The sequence below is a fragment of the Peromyscus leucopus genome, chromosome 4, assembly GCF_004664715.2.
Source record: "Peromyscus leucopus breed LL Stock chromosome 4, UCI_PerLeu_2.1, whole genome shotgun sequence".
Classification (NCBI taxonomy): domain Eukaryota; kingdom Metazoa; phylum Chordata; class Mammalia; order Rodentia; family Cricetidae; genus Peromyscus; species Peromyscus leucopus.
Window position 1 is genome coordinate 102,065,997 of NC_051066.1, and position 16,233 is coordinate 102,082,229.

Consider the following 16,233-nt stretch of genomic DNA (forward strand, 5'->3'; position numbering starts at 1 on the left):
AAAACAGATTTTTTTTTCAAAAAGGCTGAAAAAAAAGACAAATTGCAAAACTAATATAAGAATAACGAAGGAGATCCCTAAAAACCAGAAAAGTATGGGTATGATAGAAAAAGTGTGTGTGTGTGTGTGTGTGTGTGTGTGTGTGTGTGTGTGAGAGAGAGAGAGAGAGAGAGAGAGAGAGAGAGAGAGAGAGAGAGAGAGAGAGAGCAAAAGATGGGGGTGGGGAGAGATCAGAATTTTAAAATGCAGAGGGAAGGATGAGGTGAGCTTGCTGAGCAGTAATGACAAAGACTGGCAGCCTTTGTAAATATTTGGTATCAGCAAATAAGTGTCAGAACTTTTTTTTTTTCATTTTTCTTTATTAAGAAACTTTCTACTCACTCCACATACTATCCACAGATCCCTCCTCCCTTCTCCCACCCCCAGCCCTCTTTCCCAAGCTACCCCACATCCCCACATCCCCAAATCAAGGTCTCTCATGGGGAGTCAGCAGAGCCCAGCACTCTGAGCTTAGGCAGGTCCAAGCCCCTTCCCACTGCACCAAAGCTGTGCAAGGTGTCACACCACAGGCACCGGGTTCCAGAAGCCTGCCCATGCACCAGGGACAGATCCCGATCCCCCTACCTGGGTGCCCCTCAAACAGTTCAAGCCAAACAATCATCTTCTGTATCCAGAGGGCCTAGTCCAGTCCCATGGGGGCTCCACAGCCACCAGTCCAAAGTTCATGGGCTTCCCCTAGTGTGGCCGATCATCTCTGCATGTCCTCCCATTATGATCTCAACGTCCCTTGCCTGCAGTATCTCTCCTTTCTCTCATCAATTGGATTCCCAGAGCTCAGCCTGGTGCCTGGCCATGGATCTCTCTCTGTATCTGCCTCCATCAGTCACTGAACAAAGGCTCTATGATGACAGCTATGTTATTTGCTAGGCTGGTCACCAGAGTAGACCGGTCCAGGCACCCTCTGGACCACTGCCAGCAAAATGACAGCCTACAGAATGGAAAAGATATTTACCAACCCCACATCTGACAGAGGGCTGATCTCCAAAATATATAAAGAACTCAAAAAGCTAGACATCAAAATACTGAACAATCCAATTAAAAAATGGGCTACAGAGCTTAACAGAGAATTCTCAGCAGAAGAATCTCAAATGGCTGAAAGGCATTTAAGGAATTGCTCAACATCCTTAGTCATCAGAGAAACGCAAATCAAAACAACTCTGAGATACCATCTTACACCTGTCAGAATGGCTAAGATCAAAAACACTGAAGACAGCTTATGCTGGAGAGGATGTGGAGCAAGTATCAGAACTTAAATTATACCTAGGAAATCTAGGGAGTAAAAAACATAGAAAAGAAATGGCCTCTCAGTTTAGAAGATACAAGCTAAATCTAAGAGCATGAGGACTCAATAAAATTCTAGTAAGTACAAATGTGAAATTGTTGCAAATAATAGTAAAATGTGCCAGACATTTTATATATTGTAAATAAGAACAGTGATATTTTGATAATTTTGAATCAGCTTCTTGTTTTTTCTATTTGATGCTTACTTTGGAAATAAACTGTATCAACATACCCTGATACATAGCATGCTGAGTGGGATAAAATGGAATGGAAGGAATGAGGAAGACAAGGAAAACAAGGGAAGAATATGGCATAAATGATTATTATTTTAACTAGTCTTTAACTGAACTCTTTAACTACACTAAAAACTAGAATTATTGATTTTAATTTTACTGATCCAAGGCAAAAATGACATGATGGATATTACTCAAAAATGTATAATTCTTAGGGTCATTTAAAATATAGTGGTTTCATGTACTAGTCTCTTGGTTTGGGTCCATTTCAGCCTTTCCTTCCAACCCATCTCCATTCCTTTGTGACTCCTGATGAACCATAGAATCACTCTCTACCAGGGACCCACAGTGGCCACACTAGGCTGGTACTCAGAGACCCCACAACCACTGCACTTGACTAGGCTCCAGAGTAGGCAATGGCAACCAAAGAATGGAGCACCTACCCAACAAAGTCAAGATCGGATATCTATACCAAGAGTCTCTTCAAACATCATAACTCCAGATGCCCAGATCCCAGAGCAAAAACATGAACATGAACAGTCAAGACAATACACCTTCCCCAGAAGCCTATTGCAATAGGCCCTCAGAAAAGCAACTCAACTAAAGCACAAGACAAAGACTTCAAAACAGCAATTATGAATATGCACAAGGACTTTAATGAGCATCTGAGTAATGCCTTAATGAAGGCCATGAAAACACAAGCAGTTGAATAAAATAATGAACACAATTCAAGACACAAAAATAGAATTTAACAAAGAAATAGAATCACTAAAGAAAGCCCAAACTGGAATAAATCTGTAAACAAAAAACTCAACAAAATCCTTGGAGGGAAGCCTCATAAACAGATCAAAAGACACAGAAGAAAGAATTTCAGATCTTGAAGACAAGGTAGAAGAAATGGATAGCTCAGTCAAAGAAAATGGTAAATCTAAAAATATCCAGGCACAAAACAAGTAGGAAATATAGGAGACCATGAAAAGACTAAACCTAAAAGAGAAAAAAATAGAGACAGTGGAAGGAGCTGAAACCCAGATGAAAGGCACAGAAAATATTTTAAACAAAGTCATAGAAGAAAATTACTCCAATCTAAAGAAGGAGGTGCCTATAAAGGCATAAGAGGCACACAGAGCACCAAATAGGACCAGAAAAGAAACTCCCCATGGTGCATAATAATCGAAACACTAAATATACAGAACAAAAAGGATATTAAAAGCTGCTGGGGGTGGGGGGACCAAGACATATTTAAATGCAGGCCCATTATAACAACATGATTGTTTCTAGTGGAGACACTGAAAGCCAGCAGGGTCTGGTTAGGCATTCTACAAGCTCTAAGAGACCACAAGTGCCAGCTCAGACTGCTATACCTGGCAAAAGTAGTAACTGCAATTGACAGAGAAAGAAAAACACTTCATTGTAAAAACAAATTAAAGAAACTTCTGCCCACCAATCCAGCTCTACACAAGGCACTAGAAGGAAAACTTCAGTCTGAAGAGGTTAACTACACCAAGGGGACACAAGAAACAAACAATCCCAGAACAGCCAGTCAAAAAGGAGGAGACCTTCATCACCACAGCAAAATAATAGGAACCAACAAAAATTACTCACTAATGACTCTCAATATTAGTCGTCTCAATTCCACAATAAAATAGTACAGAGTGACAGACTGGATTAGAAAACAGGACCCATCTTTCTGTTGCATCCAAGAAACACCCCTTACCATTAAAAACAGACGTCACCTTAGGGTAAAAGGCTGGAAACATATTCCAATTAAGCAAACCCAAGAAGCAAGCAGGCATATAGCTATTTTAATATTCGACAAAATAGACTTCAAGCCAAAATTAACATTCGTAGAGAAGGACACCACATATTCATTAAAACAGTGGTTCTCAGTCTTCCTAATTCTATGACCCTTTAATACAGTTCCTCATTTTGTAGTGACCGCCAACCATAAAATTATTTTCGTTGCTACATCATAAATAATTTTTACTACTGTTATGAATCATAATATAAATATCTGACATGCAAGATATATGATGTGCAACCCCTGTGAAAGGATTGTTCAACCACCAAAGGGAGCATGACCCATAGGTTGAGAACCACTATATTAAAGGAAAAATTCACCAAGAGGATATTACAATTCCAAATACTTATGTATCATCACAAAGGTACACAATTATAAAAGAAATGACATAATAATCCTGACTAAAATCACATATTGACCCTAACACAGTGATAGTGGGTGACTTCAGTACCCTACTTTAGCCAATAGACAGGTCATCCAGACAAAAATTAAACAGAGAAATGTTGGAGTTAAAAAACATCATAAATCAAATGGACCTAACAGACATCTACAGAATATTCCACTCCAACAATAAAGAATGTACTTTCTTTTCAGAATCTCATGGCACTTTCTCCAAAATTGGCCACACAATAGGACACAAGGCAATTTTTTTTCATTTTTCTTTATTAAGAAAATTTCTACTCACTCTACATAACATCCACAGATTCTCATCTCCTCCCTCTTCCCACTCCCCAGCCCTCTCTCCCAAGCCACCCCACATCCCCACATCCCCCAAATCAAGGTCTCCCATGGGGAGTCAGCAGAGCCTGGCACACTGAGCCTAGGCAGGTCCAAGCACCTCCCCACCAAGGCTGCGCAAGGTGTCACACCACTGGCACTGGGCTCCTAGAAGCCTGCCCATGCACCCTCATCTGGGTGTCCTCCAAACAGTTTGAGCCAAACAACTGTCTTCCATATCCAGAGGGCCTAGTCCAGTCCCATGGGGGTTCCACAGCTACTAGTCTACAGTTCATGGGCTTCCATCAGTGTGGCCGGTCATCTCTGCACGTCTTCCCATCATGATCTCGATGTCCCCCACCTGCAGAATCTCTCCTCTCTCTCATTGATTGGATTCCCAGAGCTCAGCCTGGCACCTGGATGTGGATCTCTGCATCTGCCTCCATCAGTCGCTGGACAAAGGCTCTATGATGGTGGTTAGGGTATTCACTAGACCAGTCACCAGAGTATACCAGTCCAGTCACCCTCTAGACCAGTGCCAGCACTCCTAGGTGGGTTCATCCTTGTGGATTCCTGAGAGCCTCCCTGGAACTCTACTTCTTCCTATTCCCATGATGTCCTCATATATCATGGTATCTCTCTTCCAGCCCTCCCACTCCATCCCTGTTCCAGCTCGACCCTTCCTTTTCCCTATTTTCTCATCCCCCACTCCTTGGCCCTCCACCCCACCTCCCAGTCCACTCATGTAGAACTCATCCACTTCTTCACTGGGCCATTCATGTGTCCTTCCTGGGGTCTTTCCCTGTTAGCTAGCCTCTCTGGAGCTGTGGGCAAATTTCAACAGATATGAGAAAATCGAATTAATGTCCGCAGTCTACCTGACTACCATGGAACAATAGGAACAGCTGAAAGTATCCTGACTCATGGAAGCTGATAACTCACCACTGAATGAGAACTAGGTCAGGACAGAAATCAAGAACTAAATTAGAAACTTTTAAGAATTGAATGAAAATAAAAACACAATTGAAAGCATTATTTTTTTTAATAATTAGAAAAAAGAGCCTCTGAATTTGATATTTGTTAGCATTCAAATTGAGTTTGGGTTTAAATTAGTCTTCTGCTTTGTTGATGCTTCCAAGGTTGCACAAAGTAATATGATGTATCCATTGCCACGGGAAGTTCAGAACTATCTAAGAGGGAAAGCAATTGTCAAGCATCTATATTAATAATTTTGTATCTATATTATAAATTAAATATATCATATTTTCCATATTCTTTTACATATTTAGCTAAGCTTCATCTACTATTATTTACTATATGAATAGTGCTTGGCATTAGTGAACAACATTTCTTTAAAAAAAGAATTTATTTTATTCCTGGGGGTTGAAGAGATGGTTCAGTAGGTAAGAGCACTGGCTGTTTTTTCAGAGAACCTAGTTTAGACCCTCAGAACCCACATGGCAGCTCACAACCATCTGTAACTCCAGTTCTAGGAGATGCAACACCTTCTGGCCTTGACAGGCACTAGGCAAATACATGGTGCAAAGACATACATGCAGGCAAAACACTAATAATAATAATAATAATAATAATAATAATAATAATAATAATAATTTTAAAACATTTATTTTACTTTTAATTATGTGTGTGTGTGTGTGTGTGTGTGTGTGTGTGTGTGTGTGTTTTAAGTGTATATGTGTTTTGGGGAGAAGAGTGAGTGGTATATGCACATGTGAGTGCATATGTCCACAGAGGCCAGAAGAATCTGTTGGATTCCCTGAAGCTGGAGTTGTAGGTGGTTGTGAGCTTCTTGATGTGAGTGCTGAGAATTAAACTTGGGTCCTCTGCATGAACAGTATGTGCTGTTAACTCCTGAGCATCTCTCTAGGCCCATTTCTATCCTTTCTTTTAAAATATTCTGTAACTTTTTGTTCTGTATATTTAGTGTTTCAATTATTATGCACCATGGGGAGTTCCTTTTCTGGTCCTATTTGGTGCTCTGTGTGCCTCTTATGCCTTTTTATAGAATTTTTAAAATATTCTATAAAAAGAAATATTTTTTTTCCTTTAATGAACTCACTTGGAAATCTATGGTGGCCACGTGCAGTGCCCGCTTTCTACCCACCTCAGTCAGACTGGCCTTGTTCTAGTTCACATAAAATAATTATTATTTTTTTCAAATGAGCCATGTTCTGGCATTAGACAGAGACATTTCTTTAGTTTTTATCATGTTCTTTTCATTTCATTGTGTGACCTATTTTGTTTTTGCATGCTTATATGTATTATTTTACTATTATGTTTCTCAACAAGTATATTTTCTTATTTGGAAGGAACTGTAAAAACAAAAGCACTTTTATTTTAGGAAAAATGACCAGAGGATATTAAGTATTTCTTAAAAATTCCAACATTGTTTTTCTCAAGGAATTTAACTCTCAGTATCACAGGGATTGAACTGAATACTCACCCAACATTTGATGACAACCAGGGGACTCACTTATGGCTTCAAATCAAAGGACTAAACCATTTTAGTCTTTTATATTAAAGTCATATAACATAATCTTGACTGTTCATACACTTCATTTGCTTTAATACTGGGACATATCATACACTGGTTATCAGAGACATTCTTAATTATAAAAACAAGGGAAGACTGGTCTTAATATATTTTGTGTGTGTGTGTGTGTGTGTGTGTGTGTGTTATATGTGTGAATGTGTGCTATGTGAGTAGGTATACATGCCTATTGTATGTGTGTGTGGAGATAAGAGGTTGATTTCAAGCATCATCCTCTATCACTGTCCATCTTGTTTTTGAGACAGGGTATCTCTTCTTGAGCCCAGGGTTGGCCACTTTTGCTAGACTAGCAGGCAGCAAGCTCCCGTGATCCTCCTGTGTCCACACCAATGTTGTGGTTACTGTCTCTTTCTGCCACATTTGGCTTTTACATGAGGGATGAGGATCTGAAATCATGTGTTCACACTTGTGCAGGGATTCCTTCACCCACAGAGCCATCTCCAAGCCCTCATTCTCAACGTTCTGAATAAAATACATAATACAGCACAAGCAAAGCCTTCCACTTGTACTTGGTATTGCCAGATACTGTTCAAATGCATTTCTGTTTTCACGTCCACACTCTTGTGTAACTAGTTCATTTCAAGGAAGTCAGAAGGTCACAGTTGGTGTAGATGGAGGCATCTACACTGACCTGCATTTGGGCCATAGCATTCCTCACACCCATCTTTCTCAGTTCAGCAAAGGACACTGCTGTTTATCCATTTCACATGGCAAGCCTCTTCAATTGAACTCTGATCTGTTCTTACTCATCACCTACCACCAAGTTTTGCTTCTAACATGTCTGCACATTTGTTTCCAGCCTTGCTGCTATAATCCTAGTGCAAGGCACGATCTCTGACTTGGATTTTAACCATGGTCTCCCAGTGGTCTCCTTACTTACATTTTAATTATTTCCTAGATGACCAAAAGGCACGTCTCCTGAGGAGAAGAAGCTATAATAGGAAGGGGCAAATCTCAAAGTCACATTGGTTTCCCCACAGAATTTCCCCCTTATTCACTAGGACCATTATATTTTCATTTTCAGGAAGCAGTGTGCTCATTTTCGCCTCACAACTTTGGTTTTCTTTGGAACTTTTCTTCCTTCTGATTTCTTCTTACTGCTCAGCTCTTGGCTTACACATCATCTCTTTAGAAAGACTTTCTGTGACCTGATTCCAGTAGCTTCTCTCCTTTCTATCATTCACTATAATAGTAGCCTATTTATCTTTTTTTCTGATAACCATGGGTGTGGTGTTGATCTCAATTGTTAACTTAAGGAGATCTAGAACCACCCAAGAGACAAGCCTCTGGACATACTTGTAGGGTGTGAACTTGATTAGGCTAATTGAGGTGGGAAGACACTTTCACTTTGGGTGATTCTGGGCTACACAAAAGGGACAAAGAGATACAGATATCATACTCAGCATTTCCTGTGTCCTGAGTACAGACGTGATAAGACCATCTGTCACAACCTCTCACTGTGGTGATATTTTATTTGTGCTGAAATGTGGTGGTATTTTATTTGTGCTTTAATAAATAAAGCTTGCCTGGAGATCAGAGGAAAAAGCAAGCCAATACAAGTAACAAAGAAATCAGGCAACAGTAGCACATGTCTTTAATCCTATCACTTGGCAAGGAGGGATCTGTTTGGATCTCTGTGAGTTCAAGGCCACACTGGAAACAGCCAAGTGTGGTGGCACACGCCTTAAATTCCAACATTAGTTAACCATGGAGATCTGGAGGTCTGTACAGACAAAGAGGAAGTGACAGAGCTGGGAGGGAAGAGGAAGTGATGTAGCTGGACAGAGAGAGCAAATCATATGGCAGAAGAGTAAGGCATATAGGTGTGGGTAGACAGGAAATATCTCACATTTGGAAGCTGAGGTGAGGTTAGCTTGTGGCTGTTCCTATTCATCTGATCTCTCTCAGGCTTTAACCCCTATATCTGGGTCCATGTTTTTTATTTAATAAGACCATTTAGAAATTCGTCTATACCTCACTGCTAGGAAGTCCCCACCATGACGGACTTTACCAGGGAACTGTTGACCAAAATAAGCTCATTTTTCCTTAGGCTCCTTTTGTTAGGCATTCCATATCAACAACAGAACAAGTTACCAAACAGAAATTGGTTACCAGGAGGAGGGCTATCATGACCATGTGGATAAACCTGACCTTTGGGATGGTTGTGGCTACAATGTGGAAAAGTTTGGTACTTTGTGCTAGAGAAACCATAGCATGTGGGAAGCAGAGACTGGTGGGCTATTCTGGTCGGAGTTTGGGAGACAAGAATTCTGAAAGAAATGCAGCCAGTAGAGACCTGGCTCATGATTTCAGAGGGGAAAAAGAATTTTATTAGAGACTGGGCTAGGGGCCACCATTGGCTATTTTGGTCAGCAATATGACTTCAGTCTGGCCGTGTCCTGAGAACTTGAGTGAAATTGAGTTTAAAGATAATGGATTAAATTTTCAGGGGAGAAAATTTCAAAACAGGAAATCGTTCAGGCTGGTCTAAGAAAAGATCTGTAAGTGTTGAAAAAATCAGTGCTACAGAAGCAAAAACTCCTGTGCTACCCTTGGACAATAGGGAAGATTTCCTGAGATTAAATCTTTACCTATCAGAGGTTCCATCATGTGAAGACCCAAGTTCATTAAAAGGCAGAAAGCCTAAGATGAAGGGGGTTCTCTCATCCTCAAAAGTGTCCCCGAGGGCCTGCATACAGAAGATGACCCAGCTGTGGTTAACTGGGTCAGGCTACATTTAGATGACAGTAGACTTGGTGGGTTGTCCATGTGGTAGACGGTCATGCTTAAAGTGATGTGCTTGGGAGTCAAGGTGATGGGGATGGTTGTGATGGTTAATCTCAATTGTCAATTTTATGAGATCTGGAACCACTTGAGAGACAGGTCTCCTGGGCATGCCTGTGGGGATTGTCTTGATAGGTGAACTGGGTGGAAAGTCTCACCCACTGTGGTTAGCACCATTCCCAGGGATGGATCCTGAACTGTTAAGATAAGTAGTAACAAAGAATTCACATGAAAATAAGGATTGACAAGAAGAAACAGGCATGGAAGAAGTTGTAGTGGAAGAACTGATAATTTTGGAATCAAATAGAGGAATAAGAACGATTCAGTCCATTTGAATTGAATACCACTGAGGAAAAACTTTGAATAATCTTTCTTTCTTTTTTTTTTTTTTTTTTTTTGGTTTTTCGAGACAGGGTTTCTCTGTGTAGCTTTGCGCCTTTTCCTGGAACTCACTTGGTAGCCCAGGCTGGCCTTGAACTCACAGAGATCCGCCTGCCTCTGCCTCCCAAGTGCTGGGATTAAAGGCGTGCGCCACCACAATGCCCAGCTGAATAATCTTTTAAGATAGCATGGGTATCCAGCTGGATGGGAGGCTCATAGGTGAGTACAACTTGCCCTTCTCTTATCCATCAGACATTGTTGTAATCATAAGTTTTACACTGATACATGGTTTTCAGGTACCTATCCTTCAGTGACTGAATATTATGGAGAAGTCAAAACCACCTTCTCTTTCCTTCAAGGTCCCTTAGCTGAGGCATGAACTATGTAAACATAAGAATGATTAGCAGAAGAAACCAAACATTTTAATTACATGTGTACTCTCAGGAGTCACACACAATATGATTCTCAAAGAACACAGCTGATTGAAGCTTGTGTGGCATCCTGAAGAACAGACAGGAAGCTTGTGTAGCATCCTGAAGTACAGACAGGAAGTTTGTGTGGCATCCTGAAGAACAGACAGGAAGCTTGTGTGGCATCCTGAAGTACAGACAGGAAGCTTGTGTGGCATCCTGAAGAACAGACAGGAAGCTTGTGTGGCATCCTGAAGTACAGACAGGAAGCTTGTGTGGCATCCTGAAGAACAGACAGGAAGTTTGTGTGGCATCCTGAAGTACAGACAGGAAGTTTGTGTGGCATCCTGAAGAACAGACAGGAAGCTTGTGTGACATCCTGAAGTACAGACAGGAAGCTTGTGTGGCATCCTGAAGAACAGACAGGAAGCTTGTGTGGCATCCTGAAGTACAGACAGGAAGCTTGTGTGGCATCCTGAAGTACAGACAGGAATGGAGGCCTGAGGCTTTCCTGGGGTTTACAGAGAATTCGGTGGGGAAGCATGTGGTAAGCGTAGGTGTCTTGTATACAGACTGAAAACTCTTTAGGAAAGGAAACTCTGTTTCCAAGAGAAGGTCAGAAAGGGTGAGGTTGTGGTATCAGCCCCTCCTCTCTGACTGGTAACAGTTCTCTGGAGGGAACTCCTCACCAGAGAGTTTCCCTTGAAGGATTCATTTCCCAGAAAGAGTCTCTGCCTGCAGTTCTTTGAACAGTGTCCTCTGTTCAAAGGGATCAGTACGCTGTGGTGTCCTGGTCCTAGGGTACCTCAACAGAAGACAGGTTTCCCTATAGCATTCTGCCTGTCTTTCTTTGGAAAATTACCTGTATCCCACTTTTAAAAGTTCACCCAGTACTGACCAGTCATAATTATAAAACTAATGAAATAAAAATTAAACCATTTTTCTGACATATTGACATCTACAAAACATGTAAAAAATGTTTTTACTAGCTTTACCCCAGATTTTGTTGCATTGATATGTAGATGACTAATATGGAACCTAAGAATGATAACTTATACAATAATGTAATAAGCCCCATTGCAAACACCCTCTGTTAGCATTCTGCTTTGTCAAAGTCAGGCAGCACTGGACAGCTGGAGTCAAGGAGGACGTTTCTCAAGTTTAGAAGTAGCTTAAGGACTGGAGAATCAAGGCCACCAAGAACACGGCACCCATGTGCCTTAATGATACTGAAATTGCAACTGTCCAAGCAATAGGCCACTAGTTCCAAGTAGATCTTCCTTTAGGATTAAAGTCAGATTACAATTTAGTAAATTCATAACATAATTTGAAGGATTTTAAATTTAGATTAGCATTTCAGGAAGCTTTATAAATACAGAATTAAATGAAGCAATGTTGTTATAGACTCAGGAATACAGAGACTCAAATGGCGTTTGTAAACGGAGATATTTATAAGTTGAGTCACAGGCACACCGCAATGCTGAATGTATGACTCACACTTTGCATCTTATGTGCAGTTAGTGTTTAAATGTTACGGCATCATGCCAAGGGCAAGCGAGCTGTTTACACGATCAAGGACCTCAGGATTGCTCCATCATGGCTTTTCTTCTAGTTTAAATTACTGCCTTTGACCAGGGCCCATCGTGTTTGGAAAGACAGGTCTGTCTTCCTGTGTTCTCGTCTTTTTCAAATGAGCCCAAGTTCCTTCTGCTGCGTACACAGTTTCTAATGTCAAATCCCGTCTGCCTGTGCAGCTTCGCGCTTCTTCTGCTCGGGCTCTCGCTTCTGAACGTTAGCGTGGTCCTTCTTTTGGGTCTTGGAATGTAAGGTCTTGGCTTCCCGGCCAGTACCATCCCCAGATCCCCTTGTTTATGCTCTCCTCTCCCTGGAATGCACACTCTGGAAGGGCAGAGATCACTTCCAAAATACTAACCATTGTGTCTTCAGAGGGCTAACCCAGCATCTGGCAGCACAGAGCTATTGGATAAATATTTGTTCAATGGATGAATCAAGTTGATAAGTAAGACTGGTTGCACAGTATGATCCAGAGTCAAGGCTGAATTTATGTATTGAAACCACACAGGAAATGATGAAGGCAAATTCCTAGTGTGGGGTTAGTTGTAGGAACGTAGAGGGGATGGTGTGTGGAACCAGTGTCAGATGTACAGCACAACATATATAGTCATATTTATAAGAATAGATCAACCTAGTCCCAATTTCAAGAGTCCCTATCCTACCTAAGACTGGAAGACAGATGTCTAGACAGCTCTTGGAAACTGACCCTACAGCTATATTTGTATGCCATAAAATAGCATATTTATAACTGCATTCATTATAATATTTCTACAGTAAAATATATGGGTAAAAGTGTTTACAGAGGTTGGTTGGATACATTGAGATATACTCATCCAATGGACTGGCATGCAGCTGTAGAAAATGAGTGAGCTTTCTAAACTCTGATTTGGGAAATTTGTATTTTTACTAAGTGCAAATAAAAGCAACATGCAAAAACAATGTATGTGTGTTATAATACTTCTTTGTATGTAAAAGGGTGGGATATAAAGTAAAGACCATCTGTATATATGTGTATAGCTTATGTGTATGAGCGTGAAGAAATTGGAAATTAAAACATAAAATTCCATAGGTCAAAGTTTCTATCATTTATTTGTCCACAGAATGAAGACTGCAATGAAGATTGCTAAGAAGAGGTAGATGGTTGATACAGTGATTGGCTGCATGGAAGAATTTCTCTATATTTTTAATTGTATTTTATTCCCAAAGCACATGGGGCAAGTATAAGATAGCACTTCTGTTTGAAGCTTTTCAGGTGCTAACATTCACCTCTAACGACATCTTAAAAGTAAATATTTGAAAAATGGACACAGATATTTTCCTCGGAGATTTAAATGAATAAGATAGAGAAATTTTCAACTAAGGATGAAGCTACCTCTATCTGGAAATAGTGAAGAACAGAGTCTTCAGAGCGCTTTGTGCTTCTCCATGGCTGCATGTGTGTATCACAGTAAGAGCAGAAGATGACAGCTACTGTGTAATTCAGAGAGACAATGAGAGTGGCCCCGCTAGAGATAACTGGACTGCCAGCTCATTGAGGACCATTTCCAACAAGGAAGACTAGCGAGGACAAGAGAGAAATTCCCCACCCCATCGTGGGCCCAACTTGAATGGATTATTCCCCAATAAGGAAAGGAATCAATAATTTCAAAAGGAATTTAAACTACCCATATAATTCCCTGCCTGATATTAACCTGCTCAGTGACTGCTTGGATAATAATTTTGTAACTTTTTTTTCCCCCCCGCAAGATTGCAGGTACTCCTGTGCAGCACATTTTAAGGAGAGGTTGTGCATTCTGCAGTATGCACTGAGAACTGATGGCAAAGCCTTCATTTCTCTGGAGGGAACAGCAGCTCTTAGGAATTCTGAGTCCATGCACTGTTAGTCTTCCCAGATTTTTTTTTGGTGGGGTATTGCTAAAAAGACAAGAACAGCATCATATCTTCTTTCCTTCCCTCTTCCTCCATAAGCAAGACATGATGGGATGTTCTGAGCCCTCCAGTTTTCAATAGATGCAGCTGTAGGACAGCGCGTCCTCCGCTGCTTTGAAAACCTGGTGCTTCAGTATTTCACGAACCAAAGACAGCTAGGTATGTTTGAAATAGGCTGTGCTGTTGATGCCCTCCCCTACAAGCACAGTCAAAAAGGGGAGCACAAACTCATTCAGTTGTTTCAACTTACTTCTCGGTCTCTGTTTGGTCTACCTGCACCACCTGGTGGTAGTATATGTTAAGTGCAAAGTTGTGTGTGCGTGTGCGTGTGCGTGCGTGCGTGCGTGCGTGCATATGTGTGTGTGTGTGTGGGGGGTAAGTGGAAAAGAGAATTTTAATACATGTATTCTTAAATACTCATTTAGACTGATGGTACAATGGCTTCATACAAAATATAAAATACAGTCTTGCTCAGTACAGGATAGGAAAGAACTCATTTTGGAAAGCAAAAGGGCTCTCTTATATCCATTAGTTAATGACCTTATAATTCTATTCCTGGATTTATCAGTTATTTGTTATGATATTGCTCTCAAGGAGCACAAGTCAAACATCAAGGTGAAACCATTTTTCTAAAAGAATAATCGTTTTACTAATCATGTGCCCCTTTGCTTCTGTGAGCCATCAGTATTAATAAGTCACAAGACACGGGATCTTAAAATGACAGAGCAGCACCAGTCTGATTAGACACGGTCATTGATTTGACACCTGAAGCAGCAGCTGAGCCACAGGGAGGCCAAGTGACTGGTCCAAGGCCACACACACTGTTTGGTAGAATCCCAATCCAATAAGAAAGGGGGTCTTCTCAGCCTAACGACGCACACACAATGGTGCAATACCTGTGAAAAGACATGCCCTTGCTTGCCGAGGATTAGCTGCTGTCAGACCCTCAGTGGTGGGTTGCTCTAGCACACTGAGTATGAAGGACCATCCCCCTTGTACCTCGCCTACCAAAAAACTCCCCAAATCAAACAATGGTGACAAAAACCATGAGCCTGTGTGGGTCCCTGTGTGCCTGTATGGGTCTTCTGCATATATGTTATGGATAAGTAGCTTGGTGTTCTCAGGGGATTCCTAACAGTGGGAGCGGGGGCTGTCTCTGACTCCTTTGTCTATTTATGGGACTCTTTTTCCTCCTCTTGGGTCGCCTCGCCCAGCCTTGATGTGATGGTATGTACCTGTCTGATTGTAGTATATTATGCCTTGTTTGGTTGATGTCCCTGGGAGGCCTGCTTTTTTTCTGAGGGGAGATGGAGGGGACATGGATCTGAGGGACGGGGAGAGGGGCAGAGAGAATTGGGGGAGGGGAGGGAGAGAGAATTGCAGTCTGGATGTAATATATGAGAGAATAAAACTAAAAAAAAATGAATTGCAAAGATCATCTAACTATTAAAAAGCTGGTATACATGTTATAGGAAATGTTTTCAAAGTCTGTACAACTGCTGTGTTTTAAAAGTCTAACATTTATTTCCCTTTCTCCTTGTAACTGCCTGAGAATCAGAGGTCTGTTTCCACGGAGTGGATGCCCACTTGGAGATTTAAACATAAGCCGTGTTCATAGCTCCCCCTTATGACCACTCAACATTACACAAGCCTCCTTCTAGCCCTGCTGTTTTATTCAACAAACAGCTCACTGGTTAAGTTTTAATTGCTTCCAATGAGGTCAGCAAAGGTATTTATTGAAAATCTCTGAATAAAAGGCTCCATGCACACACACAAGCGCACGCGCTCACACACGGAGAAAATCCTTTTGCCTGTTGATTTATGGAAACAATTATGATTCTGCTGGAGGATTTCTCAGCTGAGAAATAGTTTGTAGCTACAGTAGAAAGGCTCAAGTTGCAGGAGGCAGACAGCAGACACGGAACTCTTGTGTACCCAGCTGTTCTAAACAGAACAAGTAAGTTACTGTTATTCGTCTTTAAAACAATGCTCAATCTTTTCTGAAAGGTTTTCTCTTTCTGTGGTTACTGTACTGAGGGGAAAAGACTTTTGGACCGTGTAAATATCTACAGAAATTGTGCTCTAGTATGTATGGTAAAGGAAGCTGGAAGCTCTCCAGAGCGATCCCGACACTTAACTTGAAAAATATGGGGAGTTTAGGGGAAGATAATTATTAAGCACAAATGTAAAAGCATATACTAATGAAATCCAGGGACAACATTTCTACTTTATCGATAGTGGCTGTAAAACTCAAGTTAAGTCAATAGCTCTAAGTACAGGGCGCTCTTAACAAGACAGCAATTGGAATGAATGGTGAAGTTTTATTGTGATGTCTCTCCATTAATGCACAGCTCGTTTGAATCTTCATGCAGAGTGGTAAAGATGCTAACACCCTCTGTGGAAAGTGTCTTAAGTGTGCCTTCAACGCTTAACTACACTGTATGTTATACTACTTACCCACTGAAATTTATATGAACAACTTTTTCTCTT

At 41.0% G+C, this 16,233-nt stretch overlaps 2 protein-coding genes across 3 annotated transcripts in view; one reads left to right on the forward strand and one right to left on the reverse strand.

Annotated features, from left to right (window-relative positions):
- Fam227b (family with sequence similarity 227 member B) overlaps positions 1-16,233 on the reverse strand; it is a 170,070-nt gene that overhangs the window by 42,084 nt on the left and 111,753 nt on the right. The gene's annotated exons all lie outside the window — the stretch shown is intronic.
- The window catches only part of Fgf7 (fibroblast growth factor 7), a 51,444-nt gene continuing 50,686 nt past the window's right edge, over positions 15,476-16,233 (forward strand). For both annotated transcript variants that reach the window (XM_028892706.2, XM_037205194.1), the window contains exon 1: positions 15,476-15,700. The gene's annotated coding sequence lies outside the window, so the exon portion shown is untranslated. The remainder of the gene's footprint in view (positions 15,701-16,233) is intronic.